We start from the raw sequence: 15,817 nt of genomic DNA on the forward strand, positions 1-15,817 counted from the left end.
TCCGCAGAGGCTCCCTGGTCCCGGTCCCATGTGAATCTGCACTTGGCTACACTGGGGCCCATGCGCTCCTTTTCCTCACGCCTCTCAGTGGGAGGTGGAAACGGGGGTGGGGGGGGGGGAGTGCCTCGGCCCCTCCCTTGGCTCCAGCATCCCTGCCACGTTAGCACCATGTGTGGCTGCAGAGCTTTACAACACAGCAGCCCTTTTTCTGTTTCATTGAGCAATAACTGACGTGCATTACTGTATACGTGCAGCACACGCTTAAGGCGTTCAGCCTGATGGTTTGATTCACACACGTTGTGAAATGATCACAGCAGGGTTAGCTAACATCCCTCGCCTCATATAGATACAATAAAAAAGAAAGAAGAAAAGAGGAAAAATACTTTCTCCTTGTGATGAGGACTCTTGGGAGCTACCCTCTTTCCAACTTTCACATATAACACAGAGCAGTGTTAATTCTATCATGTGGGACGTCACTTCCCTAGAACTTTTTTACCTGGTAACTGGAAGTTTGTGCCTTTTGACCACCTTCATCCAACCCCCCTCCTTCCACCCCTTACCTCTGGTGACCACAAGTCTGATCTCTTTTTCTATGAGTTTGGTGGTTTGTTTTGTTTTGTTTTGTTTAGATTCCACATATAAGTGAGATCGTAGGTATTTGTCTTTCTCTGACTTATTTCACTAAGCATAATGTCCTCAAGGTTCTTCTATGCTATCGCAGATGACAAGGTTTCCTTCCTTTACATGGCTGAAAATATTTCATGAAATATATACACCACCCCTTCTGTGGGTATTCATAATTTACATGGCTGAGAATACTCCATGAAATATATATACCACTGCTTCTGTGCCCATCATCCTTTACATGGCTGAGAATATGCCATGATATATATATATATACCAGCCCTTCTGTGCCCATCATCCTTTTCATGGCTGAGAATACTCCATGATATATCTATATACCATGATATATATACCGTCCCTTCTGTGCCCATTCATCCGCCAGTGGACACAGGTATTTCCACACAGGTTGTTGGGAACACGGGGTGCGGCAGACACACTTTCTGAGGGAGAGGGTTCGTCTCCTTTGCGCATGCGCCTAGGCGCGGAGCTGCTGGACGGCGTGGGAGGCCTGTTTGTAACATCTGAGGCGCCCCACACTGTTTTCCACGGTGACTGTGCCCCTTTACAACCTCGCTGTGGGGACGGCCATCATCCCAGGACGGGCCCACAGAGCTGGAATGCGCGGTGGGGTAGAAGCCGCCCCCCCACCCCGAGGCCTGCGGACGGACGGGAGCTCTGCTGACCGGCACGCGGAACCAACAAGACCCCCGCCCCGGGACGGCCGGTGTCCTCCCGCCGGGCGACCCGGGGCCCGAGGCAGGCCCGTTCCCAACGGCCACGCTGTTCCCGGCTCTGCTTTGACGCCATCAGGAGGACGGCCCGGGGAAGATGCGGCCACACTGCTGAGCCCCGCACGGCGTTTACACCGAGGCACCCCCGTGACCCAACAGAGGGTCCTTTCAAAGTCTTCGGACGCAAACAACCTTGAAAATGGTGAAGCATGCGCCGCTCGTTCAAACTAGGGCTTCTGTCCCCAGGAGCGGTGCAGCCCGTCTCCAGCACGTGCCAGACGGCGGCCCCCGACAGCAAGGGCCCGGGGGCGCCCGCGACGCGGGAGGCGTTGTGCGAAGCCAGCTGCTCGCTCTTCAGGCCTGCGCGTTGCTTCCCCCACTACAGCGGCCGTGTGCTTGAGCCGGAGTGACCAGTGACCCACCCACCGGGGAGGACCGCCCTGCCCGCCGCAGCCCCAGCCGCAGCCCCAGCCCCACGCTGCGGCGGGCTCTCGCCTTGGGGCCCAGAGCGTCGCAAGCCTGAGTTCTCGCGAGCTCACGCGGCTCCGCCCCCCGCTCGGGGCAGCGGCTGGGAAGGAGGCGCGCGGGCCCCGCCCCGCCCGGCCCGGCCCTGCTGCTGCGCCTCCGCGGAGCGCTGTGGGCACCCCGGGGCCGGTGTGACTCCAACCGCCCCCCCTCCCCCGGCCGGGCCGGGCGGGGCGGGGCTCTGGGGGGAGCGCCCTCACCACCCCTGCCGGGGGCCACCACGCTCTCGCGAAGCTAGGCAGCCGCTGCGTCGGCTCGGAGGAAAGTGCAGGACGCCTCGCCTGCCAGCGGGTGCCCAGCCCCACCTCGCCCCGCGCCCGGGCTGGCTGATGGCGCCCGTCCCAGGCGCTGACCTCGGCCAGCCTGGTCCACCACCGGCCTTTCCCGACCGGCAGCCCCGCCCCTCCACGACCCAGCGGGGCATCGCCTCCTGGCGTGGTCCTCCACGGACCCCCCCCCAGCCACGGGACAGGGCACTTTGCCGTGTTTTCTGCCTGGCTAAGAGTTTACTTGAGGAGAAGAAGGTCAGGTTCAAGGTGGAGATAAATTTTAATCATCCGTGATGAGTTACCCGGCGGCTCGTCCAGTGTCTCCAAAGCGCGCTTTGCTGAGCCCGGCACCCTTCAGTGAAGTTCACTTCTGATTAGAGTCTAAAAACATATGCTCGCTGTTATAAAAACTTCTTTGTCGTAGTGAAATTTTGACTTGAAAGATACATTCATAGGGTAAAAATTTAGTTTCTAAAGTAAATTACTCTCAAATTAGTTTTTTAAGTGATTAGGGTTAGGGCCCCGGCGTGGGGGCTCTGCATACCGTGGGTGGCTCACATTTTTCCTTTAAAAGGGAGAACTTGGGTATTATCCAAGTTTTGAAAAATAATAGAACACGAAGTCTGATCTTAACTATGTAAAATGCATTCACAAAAAAAACTGAAGGGAAACATAATAAAGAGTGAACACTGGATATTTCCAAAGGGAGCCACGGGTAATTTGTTATTTCCATGCTGTGAAATGCGCATCGTTCACTTTTAGCCTAGAAAAAAAGTCAGTTTTTTAAATCTATCAGCTCTGTGTGAAGACCATTACAAAGGGCATATGCTGGACTTAGCAACCAAGTTACCGAGCAAAAATCCAGAAACACTTTCTATTAATGTGAAAAAAAAAATTTGAGAATCAATATTTTGGGAGGTTTCTAAAGTTCTTGATTTGTATTTTCCTGCAAATGCATACAGGTCTGAAGTTGTTCGTGTTGGAGCATATTCACAGAACACGTAGTGGATTACTCAGGAGATGAGGTAGAAGCAGCCGCGAGCACAGGGTGCCTCGTATGCCGGAGCTGAAGGGTGGCGTTCCTGAGGTCTGGGACAGCAACCCGGGCAGGCGAAGAGGAGGGGGCACACAGGAAATAAAATGGGCAACATATTGAAAATCGTTGAAGCTGCATGCTGGGAAAATCAAGTCCATTATACTGTTTTCTCTACTTCAGTGTATGCTTAAAAATTTCCATAATACATGTTTAAAAAATAAAAGCACAAAACTAATCACTCAGTGAGCTACTATTCTCCACCTCTCAAAATGGCTCTAAAAAAGATCAGGAACACCAAAAGTGGTCCAGATGTGGCACTCTGAGAACCCTCGAGCAAACCAAATCCGTCTAGGAGACAAACGCTCTTTATAGTGAAGCCTGCATTTTAAAACATGGATTGGATAGAAACTTTATGGGTTTTTTATCTATGCCACAGCCTAAATCTTTTCATGCCTGGACAAACGCTCGTGTTTAAATCACATGTACATTTATTTGGAGATGATTTTTTCCTCTGTGTGTGTGTGTGTGTGTGTAAAACTGATCACACAAAATTCAAGTCCTCTCATCCTTTCTAGATGTGATTAATTTGGCTTAGACTACAAACAGTATAAGACTAGCCCGGGCTTCCCTGGTGGCGCAGTGGTTGAGAGTCCGCCTGCCGATGCAGGGGACATGGGTTCGTGCCCCGGTCTGGGAAGATCCCACATGCCGCGGAGCGGCTGGGCCCATGAGCCATGGCCACTAAGCCTGCGTGTCCAGAGCCTGTGCTCCGCAACGGGAGAGACCACAACAGTGAGAGGCCCGCATACCGCAAAAAAAAAAAAAAAAAAAAAAAAAAAAAAAGACTAGCCCAAAACTTGTGATGGGCGGGCAACTTTGATGTAATTGTGACCTGAGCAACACGACACATACTGTCACAACACTGTCACCACAGTGTACACATCATAGACGTCCATGTACCACTGTATACACCGGAGATCTCTATATTAACACTTCAGACCTGCATACACAGAAAGAGTTCATATGTCTCAGCTCTGAGCGATGGACGTTTTCATATTTTTTAGTTCATTTACTTAAAATGTAATAAGTCACCAGCAGTTTACGGAATTTGTTTTCTATTCAAAGAATGTTGCCTAAGAAAGAAAGGAGATGGAGTCGAATGCTGAACTATGACAATTCTAAAGTTCCTGTATAATTACAGTACATTACAACCATTCGAGATCTGACAATTTATGTTGAACTATCAAGTTAAAATCTTCTTTGAGCTCAGTAATTATGACTTTTTTCTAATCTTCTAACACTGTGTATACAGGTTTCATTTTCACAATCTTAAAAAATGTGCATAAAATCACTAGAATGTTATCTTTAGAAAACATGTTGAAATAAAGCACAGAAGAGTGACAACACAGATATGGATACAGATACAGATACAGATACAGATGGAGATAAGGGATGGAGATGGAGATGGGACCGGGGTGGGGATGGGGATGAAGACGGAGGGAGACGCAGGGAGAGACAGAGTCAGCGGGGAGGACAGAGTGAAAACCCACGTGACCACTGCCTGGATCCAGACCGCGAGCAGAGCAAGAAGCCCGAAACCCCCGCTGTGATTTGCCCCATCACGACGACCTCCCTTCTCACGAAAAGTAACCGCAATCCACATTTATAACACCAGTTTGTTTGCCTGGTTTGTTACTTTATATAAATAGAATCGTACTGTATATATTCTCTGGTGTGTGTCTGCCTTCCTTATTTCAACATGCAGTTTGTGATTCACCCCGCTCCTGAATGTAGCTATTGTTCATTCTATTTCAGTGCTTTTTTAGACCTCACTGCATGCAGATCCCACAAAGTACATATCCATTTTGCTGTAATGGACTTCTGAGCTATTTCCAATCAGGAGCTGCTACAAACGCCGTTGCTATGAATATTCTTGAACAAATCTCTCGCTGCCGTGTGGATGCATTTCTGTGGGGTGTATATGCAAAGGGGAGACATTTTTTGTAGGTAATACCAAACTTTTTCTGAAAGTGGTCCCTGTTAAAAGAAAGACATAGAGCAACTCGGGCTTACAGACTCAGAAGAACCAGGACACTCGTTTGAGAATTGACTTTAAAAACTAAGCTGAGTGTAACTTGCTTAAGAAGCAAACTTTTCCTTTACGAATATATTTTTCCATTGAAATGCATCACTATGAAAGAGAGGTTCTTATACTGTCTCAGCGTGGATGTGATTGAATTCTCTGCTACACTCTGAAGCCCGGGGAGGTTTGTAATAGGGCAAACGATGTCTTCGGGCAAGCTTTCCTTTCCAGATGTTGAGAGGCATGAAACCACGCGGGTACACGAAGTGGCGTTTAAGTCACACATCCAAACGGCTGCCGTCCTTTAAACTGGCCATTTTGGGGAAACTTGGGCATTAACAAAAAGAGGAGACTCTCAATTAAGTAACGATGGGCGCAGCCTCCGGGTGGGCACTGGAAAGGCCGGCAGCCCACACCCACTCCCAGCGCCCGGGCCTGCCGTCTTCGAAACGCAGGGCTGAGCCTTGAGCCCGCTGGATAAGCCCTTCCGTGGCTTCCCTTTCTTCCAGGTCCAAGTCTGAGTGCTTGTGGCCGTGCTCGGCCCACAAAGCCTCTGCAGACCGCCGAGACCCTTTCAATCCAAGCTCTCTGCGCGAAGTACCATGTGCCCCTTCCAAGGGAGTTACAGATACTCGCTTATCTTTGTGTCGGCCTGTGAGGCGGGCGCCGTTGTTCACAGCCCCCTCTGGACAGATGAGGAAACTGAAGCACGAGGAGGAAGATGCCTCTGGTCACAGGCGGGGACGGGGCGGGGCACCCCAGCCCGTTCCACGTGGGCCAGGCTCGCTCCCACCCGCCGTGCGCCGCCACTGCCCCCGCCCACTCGCCGCCTCTCGCTCCCCTTCGTCCTGTGAGGCTGGCGCCCTCCCCTCCGCAGCTGGTCTCCCTGGACCCTCCTCACGCCTCTCCTTGTCCACCTGGGATCCTCTTTGAGCCACCACCCTACTTTATCCTTTTTTTTAACGTGGATATTTTAATGAAATTATTATCCTTCATGTGTGTCCTCTACTAGAGTGAGAATTCATTGAGAGATAAAGTGAGACTGTAGTCGTCGTTTTTTATCCCAAGAGTCTGACGTGGTGTTTGGATCACATCAGCAATTCAGTAGATTTTCGCTGATTGATTGGTTGATTTGCTGGAAAGGAGAGGAGAGAAGAAGGAAGGGAAGGAGGGGCCGGCTGGGGTGTGGACAGCGGGAGTGAGTCAGAAATGCACGGGTTGGAGCTGCGGTCTGAACACTTGTTAGCTGTTGTGCAGGTAACTGACTCTCCCCAAAACCTTGTTTCCGAATTTGTTTACTAAGCATAAAAATGACTATTTTTGCACAGTAATTATGAGAATTAGAGATGTATGTAAAGTGGCCTGCAGGCAATAAACACACTATGGCCACTATGCTTAATGACGTTTATGCTCACAGTAGCATTTCCTTTACTCTCTGGTAACTTGTACCCTGCATGACATGAAATCAGTCATTCTCACTTTCAGGAAAGGCCACCTGAAGAACAGAGGCAGCGTTGAATCCTCCTGAGGCCGCTCCTTTCCCAGCTTTGAAATCAAACAATCACAGCAAATGTGCGTCACAGATACTGCGAAGTTAATCATGAAAATCGCTGCAGGAATTCTGAGTGACTTCCAAGCACTGGCTATAGGCGCAATAAGGCAATTTTTTAGATAGTGTAGGCCTGTCATTTTAGAGCATAAGTATTTATGGTCCAGTTCATGGAGGCCCCAGCACTCTCTCCTGTGTCCTCGTGTCCTGTGCGGTGTCTAAGCCCAGACCACTGGGGACATCCCTGAAGACTTCAACAGGCAACGCTGCTGAAAGCTGGGAGGGGTGAGCGAGCCCTCGACAAGCCGACGGGCATCTGTCCATCGCCGTGTCGGTGTCTACCCTTCACTTAGCTTTCCTCCTCTTCTGCCCCACCAAGAGGCTCCCTGTAGAGGAACAGCCTCAGCCCGGGGAGGACCAGTGACAAGTGGCGGCCGGAGGGAGACAGCGCCTGAGCTCCCTGTGCTTGGTTATTTCACTTGGTCCCAAGCGCGTAGTGTGTCCTTACCAGACGGTCCTGTGTAAATGTCTCTCTCTTCCTAAGTCCCAAAGGGCTTGGAGCCGCTGTGCTCAGTGACACAGACCTAGTACCAGAGGGCAGAACATGCATTTTCCTTTTACGCAACTCAGCCACACGTCGTCATCTCCAGCCCTCAGGAGATGCCCAAGCCCAAAGCCTCCTTCCTACTTATTTTCTTCCCGACTCACTTTTTGCCGGCTGCATCGGGTCACACTCTTGGTTTGCATGAGCCCTTCGTGAGCTGTGTGTGGTCAGGGCTTCATTTCCCTCCGTTAACGAGATCTCCCCGCAGCCAGCACTTGGCAGACAGGAAGCGTCTGCTCCCCCCAGAAAGACCTCAGGATGAACGGCTCCCCACCTGACCCCAACGCAGCCACGCACCTCCCAGACTCGAGCGCCGTTGCCCGGTTACCTGAGCGAAGGGCATCTCAAAGGATGTCAGGATAGTTGGTTATCAGAGCAAAACAGGACAAAACGGCCCCAGGGATGTCAGTGGTTCTGAGGCAGAGAGAGAGAGAGGGAGAGAAGCCCTGTTCCTACCAGGCCCTCCCTCCCACCGGTAAAAACAAGCCATTACACAAAAAACAAGCCTATGAGGACTCTGAGAGGTGAAAGGAAGAAGGAATTCGGCCCAGAAGCTCAGGACCCGAGGGCAACTCGGCAGGAGTCCCCTGGCCCCCCTCGCTGCCTCCCAAGCCTCTGAGAAAGGGTGCTTCTGAGGCCTCCAGTCCAGGACCACCACCAGCACAAAAGGAATTCCAGTAAAGGCTGGTTTCTCCTGGCCAAGAACCTGGAAGGGGGTGGCCAAACGACGGAAAACCATTTTGGAAACGTGTCCTCCAGGGCGGGCAAACACCAACAGAGGACACACCACTTTCTCCCCGTCCATCTCTGCGTTTCCAGTTGGCCAAAAGGGCATTTGGTCTTCCACATCCCATCCTGCCTGTGGGGCTGGGAGGGGCCACAGGACTGAGCAGGGAGCTGGCTTCCTTCCCCACCAGGGCCCTGTCCCTAGGCCCCTCCCGTGCGGGGGCCCCTTCTGCACACTCAGCCGCCCCAGAGGGGTCGGGGCCCCAGTTGCCCCAGGCAGACCAACCAGACCAAACAAAGGCCACAGGGGCTCTGAGCTCAAACTGTCCTTGGAGCCAGAGCCAAGGACCTACTCAGAACCTGCTAGAACGCAGGGCTTGAACAGGACCCAGAGACTCCTGGTACCACAGGCAAAACTCCAGGGAACAGTCCAAATTCACCTGTCACACAAGAACCAAGAAACGTCACAAACCGAGGGAGGAAGGACGACCGACAAAGGCCGACACAGAGCAGAGGCCGACGTGGGGAGCAGCTGAGGAGAGATTTAAAGTTGTCGCCCTGAAAGCGCTTCCTGGGCCATTTCAAATCCTTCTGAAACTGATGAAAGGTAGAAATGGAAATTCTAGAAAAAAAGAAAGAGACGTTCTTAGTGGAAATTAGGAAGCCGAAAAGTGCAAGCAGCAAAAAGGTGAAACCACCCCGAGCGGGCCGAGTGGCAGCACGGAGGCGACAGAGGGTAGAGGAGCCGCCGGACTTCGTGACGGATCAATAGTGTTTGCCCATCTGCTCAGAGGAGCGAAAACAAATAGAAAAAACGTAGAGAGTCTCGGGAACCAGAGAGAACACAGCAAAAGGTCCAACATCCATATTATCCGGGCCCCGGAAGGAGAGGAGGAGAGCGGGGCTGGGAGAGTTGCAAAGCAATAACGGTGCAAACTTCCCAAATGTGAAAAGTGAAAGACATAAACCTACATTTTCAAAAAGCTGGGAAAACCTGAAATCGGAGGAATGCGTGGAAACCAATGCCGGGACAGATCACGTTATCAATTTATATCACGTTAAACTGCTGAAAACAAAAAGCAAAGAAAAGAGTCCGAAAAGCCGCCAGAGGGAAAAACCAACTGGCGTGAGAGCAGATCTCTGATCCGAAGTCCTGGAGACCGAGGGGAGCTGCACAGGCTCCTGTAATTGCTGAGAGAAAAGAGCGGAGACTACAACTTCTGTTATCTGCCAAAATGTCTTTCAGGAATGAAGGGGGATGGGAAGAAAACTCAGAGCACGTGTTGCTAGCAAACCAGTCCCTCGAGAGTGGACACTGAAAGTTCCCCAAGCGGAAGGGAAACGGTATTAAGAAATACTCAGAGCTTTAGAAGGAGGGGGTGAACCTCAGAATGGGTAAAAATGGAGGTGAATGGAGTCGATACTTCTTCTTGTGATTTACCTAAATCATACTTAATGATCGAGGCAAATTCTATCAAACCATCTGACAGGTTGAAGTAACACCTATGAGAATTGCATTGAAAGAGTGAGTGAGTCAAGGGGCCTGAGTGGAAGTGTGGCTTCCCCACTTCCCTGGAATTGGTAAATTGTTGCCTCTGGCTGTGGCTGAGATAGCTTACCCGTGCAGATCGTGAGACTTGACGGGCACCCCCGAGAAAGACGTACAAGACAAAATCCTAAAAGTCACTCTGAAGAAATCAAGAGGAATTGATAAATTAGGCTTAGTCAAAATTAAGAACTTTTTTCTCTGTCAGAGACCCTGTGAAAAGCAATAAAAGGCAGGATAACAATTTGGGGAAAATATTTGCCACAAATGTTAGTATCTCGAATAGATGAAGAATTCTCAAAGCTCAACAGTAAAAACATAACTAATCAGATTAGACAACTGGTAGAAGATATGAAAACACCGATTCAGGGAAGACAAATTTGCACATGACAAGATGTCCCACATCACTAGCTATTGTGGAAATAAAACCACAGTGAGGTTCCCTATGAACGTGTTAGAATGGCTAGAACACACGCCTGTGAGGACGTGGGGAGGCTGGCCCCTCACGCATCGCTGGTGGGAAAGTCCAGCGGCGCAGCCCCTCTGGAAACAGTGTAGCGGCTTCTTATGAAACTAAGCTTTCAACTACCAGGCCGCCCAGCAAAGCCGCTCTTGGAGAAATGAAAACTTTTATCCACAAAAAATCTATACCTGAATGTTTATAGCAGCTTTACCTGCAATAGCTGAAAACAGGAACAGCCCAGTTGTCCTTCAATGGGTGAATGATTAAACGCACCGTGGTCCGTCTATACTGTGGAATTACACTCAGCCGTGGAGGAGAATGAGCCACTGGTACATAGAATAGCTTGGATGGGTCCCCAGGGAATCGTGCTGAGTGAAAAAAGGCGAATCCCAGCAGATTACACACTGTGTGATTCTATTCCTAAAACGTTCCCGAAATGGCAAACGTACGGAGATAGAAATATGTTAGTGATGGCATTGGGCCAGGGTAGGGGCAGGCGGAGTGCGGGGCGCGTATATAGATAGCACGGTGACAGGAGGCGGTGTCCCCTCAGTGAGTGAACGTCTGTGTCTACACTGTACTGGTGTCGGCATCCTGGTCCTGACACGGTATCTCAGTTTTGCAAGACGTCACCTTTGGAAGAAACCGAGCCCAGTGTCCACGGGAACTTCCTGTATTATTTTCACAACTGCACGTGAATCTATAATTATGCAAAATATTTAAGAAAAAGGATGGACCCAAATTTAATCCCAACCTAATAAAATTAATGAACCAAAGGTTCTAACGCCATTAAGCATCTGGCTAGTATTTGCATCTTCTGTTACAATTTGAATGCTTAAATTAACTTTCAAGCTGGTCGTATACAGCAACACATTAAGACTTGTTTGCTCTTTAGAAAACTACATTTTGTTTATAGATTTTTATATTAGTAACTCATCCACTTGGGCAACATGCCACACGAAAATTACACCTACAAGACAACACTTAGAACAAGAATGGAAACAGTTAAATGTATCAAACTGTGCGTAGGGTGGTCAGTAGAATAAATATTGGGGTCTGAATTTCTTTTTTACGAGAGAAACACTTTAAATAAAATAGGAAATTTAATTCGATTTGGAAAATATGTATCTTTTCAGGAAGATCCGTGCTGTTTAAAGCAAGAGTAAGGCTTCACTGGAAGGATTTTTTTCCTGCTTTGGCCCCATGACATTCAGTTGAAAGCATGACACACAGTATGTGGCAGTCTCGGAATCCAATGTGCTGTTTCTTTAAGCAACATACGTACGGGAGAAGGATTTGGCTAGTTGACAGTGAACCGAGGTAACGGTCAGTATAGTTTTGTTTATAGATGGAAACAGAGAACTTAAAGTGATCATTCGGTTGATGGAGTTTAATCAGTGTCTGATGCTCACGTTTAGCTCTGGTCACTCCTTCAACCTCATTGGTCAAGAGTGGCTGTACCTGGGGTCACACCATCCTCAGGCCCAGGGGTGGGCAGACAGGGGCTCACCCTCAAGTGCCCAGTGTTTCCAAGCTCATGTCAGCAATTTGTGTCACACACACACACACACACACACACACACACACACACAGTCGTGTCTCGGCCAACTTTCCTCTTCCAGCCAGCTCCACCACCAAACATTTGAAGACCGTGGCTACCGTAATTGAAAAGAACAGACTGGATATATCAACTCAATGGGTTTTTATTCTAAACGGAGCAGTTAGCATATTACTCCAACCTCTTGTAGGTAAAAAGAAAGCTCTTTTTATATATAACTGTTACTGTTATAGCTGTTGTATAACTGTTACTATTGACTCTTATTCATAAGGTCTTTGCCCAGGAGGACTCAAATGCTCAAGGAGAACGATCTATAGCAAGTTACATGCAAATCCAGCTGGCGAGTCTCACTGATTAACCAGGACCTCACCAAGGAAGTTTCCTCAACGTAGCAGCCAAGATTTAAAAAGAAAAAACATGTATACATAGCACAAATTCTTGCAGCATAGAATAAATATTATTTTAAAAATAATTTAGAATTTACCCCTTTAGCTCCATTCCCAAATGCATCAACTTTGAACCAAAATCATTAAACCTTCCAAAGTGATACGTAAACTAAAGATAACAGGAATTGGGCTGATTTGTAATCATATGCGTCAGGGGATTTTCCCTGAGTTTTTAGTGTACACTGACTTGGAAAGAAAGGAGAAGGGCCACCCAGAGAAGGATTTTCACGTTTAGACCCAACTTGTCTATTGGCTTTTCTATCCAGCATTCGTTCTTAATATTTTATCTTTAAGGTAAAGAATAGTTTTGACTACTTCAGGCCCCTCTATGAGTTTTTGTCCCTGCACCCTCTCCTGACCCACTATTTCATGTTATCATAAGAGGTGAAATAAGTGAAGCGATTGATGAAGTGTCTGGACATCCTCCTTCTGTCTGTGACTGCATCTCAGCACTCAACACCTGCTCAGGAGAAGCCAAGGGACAGAGACGGAGGGGCTTGGCCGGGGTCACTGGCTACTCTCAGTGTCTGGAAAGCAGCATGGGTCCCAAGACCATCTTCTGATATTTGCCACTGAGCCCACAAATATTTTACATGGAAAACGTTCACGTGGTGCCCTGGCTTTGGGGTCTGGGAGCACACACGAGGGGCCTGTCCCCACCACCAGGTGTCTGCAGCATAGGTGACATGACGGCCCAGCAAGGACGCATCCCACACCCTGGGTCTTGAAGACGATGGAAAAATGGTCAAAACTCCCATAAGTTGCAAGGAATGCTACTTTTCCTTTTAATCTTCCCACCATTCTTCAAATGGAGGTGGGTGATGACCTGACCAGAAAGGATGCCGAAACCTCAGGGGTCCCCAGGCCCAGGCAGGCAGAAGGCGCCAGTGACGGAGGTTGGAGTGACACCCCGGGAAGGTCAGGGCCTCCGGGGCCAGGAGCTCACGCCGCTCTGAAAACTCTTTCAGTGACGTTTCGTAACAGTGTAGAGTCCAAGCAAATCGTGACTCCGAACAAGATTTCATATGTGGCCCTCACACGACCAAATCTCGATCCCTGTTTTAAGCAAAAACAGAGCAGAGAACAATTTCACTCCCTTCGTTCACTCTCCCCACGAAGCAGCCCTGTATCATCACTGGCACTCTTATGTTTAATCCGAACAAAGTCTGAGAATGGAATACCGCAGTCCCCCTTCTACTGATGTGGAAACCAAGGCTCACAGGTAGGCGCGTGGCCTCGGTCCTACAGCGAGGAAGGAAGAGCTCACCCAGCTCAGCCTCCACATTCTGGGCTCCGTGCTCTGCCTCAGCTCCACAGAGCGCGGCATCAGAGCAGGTGGCTTGGGCCAGCACAGGGCTCGGCGGCCCGCAGGCACCGACCTGATGCTGTTAAGGGGGGCAGTCTCAGCGGGGGACTGTGTCCTTGGGGTCCTGAACCAGAACCAGATGGCCCTGAGCTCCCACCCCAAGCCTGGCTGCCTGGAAGTCAGGCACGTATTTATCCCTCAGCATCTCATGCACAGGTGAGGGCCTTGGTCCAGGGCAGCCCCTGGACCTGCTGCCACCTGGCCATGACCTCTGCGGCCTTTGAAGAGCTGTGGGTACGGCCTGGGCTGCTCCTGGGGCGCCAACCAGAATCAGCTTTGGTCCATGCTCTTCTACCTCAACACTGAGTGCTGGAGTCCAGGGGACCCAGGATGGGGTCTGAGCTCTGCTCTTTACTTGCTGTGCGACTTTGGACAGTTTAGTCAAATACTTAAAAATCTCGATGTTCTCAGGTAAAGTGGACCTAGTTATATTTCCGACTTCCTTGGATTGTCGTAAGGGTGAAATGAGATAATGCTTACGTTACTGGACCCAGGGCAGGGACAACCCCGTGCGGGTATAACCCAGAGCAGGTACATAGCTCAAACAGAGTTTTCTGTAAACTTGATTAATAATAACAAGCATCAATAGAATTGATTTTATTTCACAGCCCATTCGGATCAAAGCCAGTCTAATTTAAGACCTATCTGCATCTACTCCACTTCATAAGTAAAAGAAAATAAACCTGAATTGTATTAAGCATCTTACGGAAAAATGGCATCAGACATAAAAGTTATGAATGCAGCTAGTTCTTGTTTTCACTCCACAAATCTTAGTTTGCGCACTCAGGCCTCAGCGGTCTCTATTCCAACAGTGTTTGCTCCTTGACAGGTACGCCCATCACCCCAGCCCCTACCTCTGCTGCCATGTGGGCTTCTCCCTGTGTGTCCGTCTGTGTCCAAATGTCCCTCTCCTTATAAAGACACCAGGCATATTGGATTAGATCCTACATGACCCAGAAAGACCTCATCGTAACTTGATTACGTCTGCAAAGACCCTGTTTCCACCAAGGTCCCAGCCACAGTATCGGCGTTAGGACGGGCACACATCTTCCTGGGGTCACAGCTCGACCCACAAGAAGCAGACGCCCGACCCTCTTGGCCTCTAGAAGCTGTCGTTTCCCCTGAAGTGTACCGTGTTAGGTGTTGAGACAGCCATGCCTGCTTGCTCCTTTTATTATTAATGTCGCATGGCCTACCTTCTCCCGTCTTTCAAGTTTCACGTGCCCGGGTCACTGTATTTGGAGTGAACTCATTACTGTTAGTCTGGGGGCTTACAGTGATGAAGGTTATCCATCACTCCTCACACGTCTGGCTGGGGGCTGGGGTGTTGCTCCGTGGGCTCCACGCAGAATAGGGCACGTGGTCATCAGCACGAGAGCGGCCCAGAGACGCACCGGCCACTTCTCTGCACGGTGCCCGGCTGACGCACGCGCGTCCGAACAGCAACAAGGTTGGATGGTCTCAGCCCTGCCCTGTGGGCTGCAGGGCAGCTGTGCTCTGCTCCCCACGTCGTCTCCGTCCTGGGGTCCGGGCTGAAGGCGCAGCCTCTCCCGACACCTACACGCCACCCTCCGGGCCTGGATGTTGCAGCGAGCTGACGTCTCATCTCCTGCCCCGCACCTGGACGTGTGTATCCAGTTCCTCGGGCTAACTCCAGGGCTGTTGGCCCTCCGTGCTCTCCAGGCCTGGTCGGTGTGTCGAGCAGCCCTCCTCTGCGATCGGGAGCTTGGCGGGTTCTCTGAGAATCCTCTGTAGGTCTCTCTCCCCTGCTGTTTGCTGGATGTGAACAGACACGGCTCTGTTTCGGTGAGTGGCTGGATCGCTCTGCAGCAGCACGGGCAGGCGGTGGACCGTCTCCTGGCTTCCTGCTGAGGCTCCACCGGCCCGGCAGGCGGCTTTCCACCCAGGAGACAGGACCCCGGACCAGCTGCCTCCTCACACAGCCTGTACCTGCTCTGGGGAAGCCACTGGCAGCCTCGCCCCAGAACATTCTGGGGGCGTGAGGAGAATTTCTTGTAGACGGCATATTGTTGGATTCTCTCTGTATCCTTTCTTGCCAATTCTGTCTTTTGTTGGGACCCTCAGAACCCCTAAGGGCTGTCATCCATGTGTAGGGCTCGGTGTGCCATTGCATCTGTTTCTCATTCCTTGGTTTGCCTTTTCTTGCCTTTCTGTGGGTCACAAGAACACTTATAGGACTCCATTTTGATTTATTTATACTGCTCTTGAGTGTGTGTTAATTGCTGTAGTTATCACTGTACATGTAACAGATCGCACCCACTGGCATCAAT

This window comes from Grampus griseus, assembly GCF_964374135.1.
Source record: "Grampus griseus genome assembly, chromosome: 17".
Taxonomy (NCBI): Eukaryota; Metazoa; Chordata; class Mammalia; order Artiodactyla; family Delphinidae; genus Grampus; species Grampus griseus.